This window comes from Colobus angolensis, unplaced genomic scaffold (genome assembly GCF_000951035.1).
Source record: "Colobus angolensis palliatus isolate OR3802 unplaced genomic scaffold, Cang.pa_1.0 Scaffold6, whole genome shotgun sequence".
Classification (NCBI taxonomy): Eukaryota; Metazoa; Chordata; class Mammalia; order Primates; family Cercopithecidae; genus Colobus; species Colobus angolensis.
The window spans coordinates 25,800,378-25,802,588 of NW_012119598.1; the positions used below are offsets into that span (position 1 = coordinate 25,800,378).

At 38.4% G+C, this 2,211-nt stretch overlaps 1 protein-coding gene across 4 annotated transcripts in view; it reads right to left on the bottom strand.

The window, feature by feature from the left end:
• The window catches only part of KIAA0319 (KIAA0319 ortholog), a 111,387-nt gene that overhangs the window by 104,182 nt on the left and 4,994 nt on the right, over nt 1–2,211 (bottom strand). The window lies entirely within an intron of this gene.

The following is a 2,211-nucleotide window of genomic DNA, read 5'->3' on the forward strand; positions in this document are numbered from 1 at the left end:
GAGGCAGGAGAATGGCGTGAACCTGGGAGGCGGAGCTTGCAGTGAGCTGAGATCCGGCCACTGCACTCCAGTCTGGGCGACAGAGCGAGACTCTGCCTCAAAAAAAAGAAAAAAAGAAGAAAAAAAAAGCTGAACAGCAAGGATGAAAGAAACATTGGTAAACAAGAAACTGGCTAGCATGTTGGTAAATAATAATAAAATATTATTCAAACTAAAATGTCAAATAATAATAAAGGGATAGATGACAGAGAGGGAAACTGAAGTTAAAGTATAGTAAGGTCTTATATACTTTTAGATAACAGAAACATTTATTAACTTTAGATTTTGGTGAGGAGAAAGGCTGCAATTTTTTATGGATACATAATAGTTGTATATATTTTGAGGATATTTTGGTGCATGCATACAATGTGTAATATTACTAACTTTCGATTTCTAAAAGTAAACGTGTATGTTACAAATAAAACATAGTCCCTTCTCTATAGAAGCTTCTACTATCCAGGAACAGGATAAGCGATGTTATAAGGCATGCCCAGTGAGCAAGAATGCCATCAGGGAAAGAGGGATGAGATGAGGGCATTAGGGAAGCCTTCAAAAACATGATGCTTAAGCTGTATCCTGAGAAATCAGCCGTTCGTTGAAAAAAGAATGCAGTCTAGTCTGTGGGGACTGACTGCACATAAAACACATGGACTCTTGGAAGAGTTGGCATATTTTGAGTGGTTCCATATGGATGTAAGGTAGAATAGGTTTGGGTTATGATAAGAAGATGAAAAGGTAGACCAAGAAGAAATGTTAAAGAACTATATAGGTGACATTAAGAGATCTGCACATTATTTAGTAGGTAGTGGGGGCATATCGAAGATATATTTTTTAAATTCTTTCATTGTGGTAAAATATATATTACATAAAATTTACCATTTTAACCATTTCTTCTTTTTTTTTTGAAACAGGGTCTTGTTCTGTTGCCCAGGCTGGAGCGCAGTGGTACAATCATGGTTCACTGTAGCCTCAACCTCCTGGGCTCAAATGATCCTCCCACCTCAGCCTCCCGAATAGCTAGGACGACAGGCATGTACCACCAAGCCCGGCTAATTTTTGTATTTTTTGTAGAGATGAGGTTTCACCATGTTGCCCAGGCTAGTCTCAACCTCCTGGGCTTAAGTCATCAGCCCGCCTCAGCCTCCCAAACTGCTGGAATTACAGGCATAAGCCACTGTGCCCGGCCCATTTTAACCATTTTTAAATATACAGTTCAGCAGCAACCATCATCACTATCTATCTCCACAACTTTTTCATCATCTCAGACTGAAACTCTGTATCCATTAAACAATAACACCCCATTCCCACCTACTTCTAGTTCCTGGTAACCCCTATTCTTTTTCTTGTTTCTACGAATTTGACTGTACTAAATATTTCATGTAAGTAGGATCGTACAATGTTGTTTGTGTCCAGCTTATTTCACTTAGCATAATGCCTTCAAGGTTCATCCATGTTGCAGCATGTATCAAAATTTCCTTCCTTTTTAAGGCTGAGTGACATTCTATTGTGTATATTTAACATATTTTGTTTATTCACATATCCATCAATGGATATAACAATTAAAATTTATAACCAGGGGAGTAATGTGTTCGTGTAACTGCTTTAGAAAGGTAACCCTAGAAGGAGATTAAAGGATACCACTTGCGAACCAAAAGATGAACCTCTTTCCAGAAAGTGAAAATGGTAAAACAGGTGGAAGAAGTCTAGTAAAATGAAGTCAGAAATGTCTCTAGGTTTGGGAAAAGCAGTTGTAGTATAGCAGGGGATAGGAAACATTGAAGAATAGTTAACCTAGTTAGCATGCTCAGAAACACATATCTGCATGGGAAGACCTTTCCCATACTACAATAAATTTTGAACGTTTGGCACCTATGTTTAAGACAAAGAGGTTGAAGACACCAAATTAACAAAATATTTTAGCCTCTTAAGAAATACAAATATACTGAGAGAGATGGTAAAAACGGTTTTCTTGAAAATGAGACATCTTAGGATTTGTATGGTGGCTCATGACTGTAATCCCAGCACTTTGGGAGGCGGAGGTGAGCAGATCACTTGCGCCCAGGAGTTCAAAACCACTCGGCATAACATGGCAAGATCTTGTCTCTACAAAAAGTATAAAAATTAGTTGGGCTTGGTAGTATGTGCCTGTAGTCTCAGTTACTCAGGAGGCTG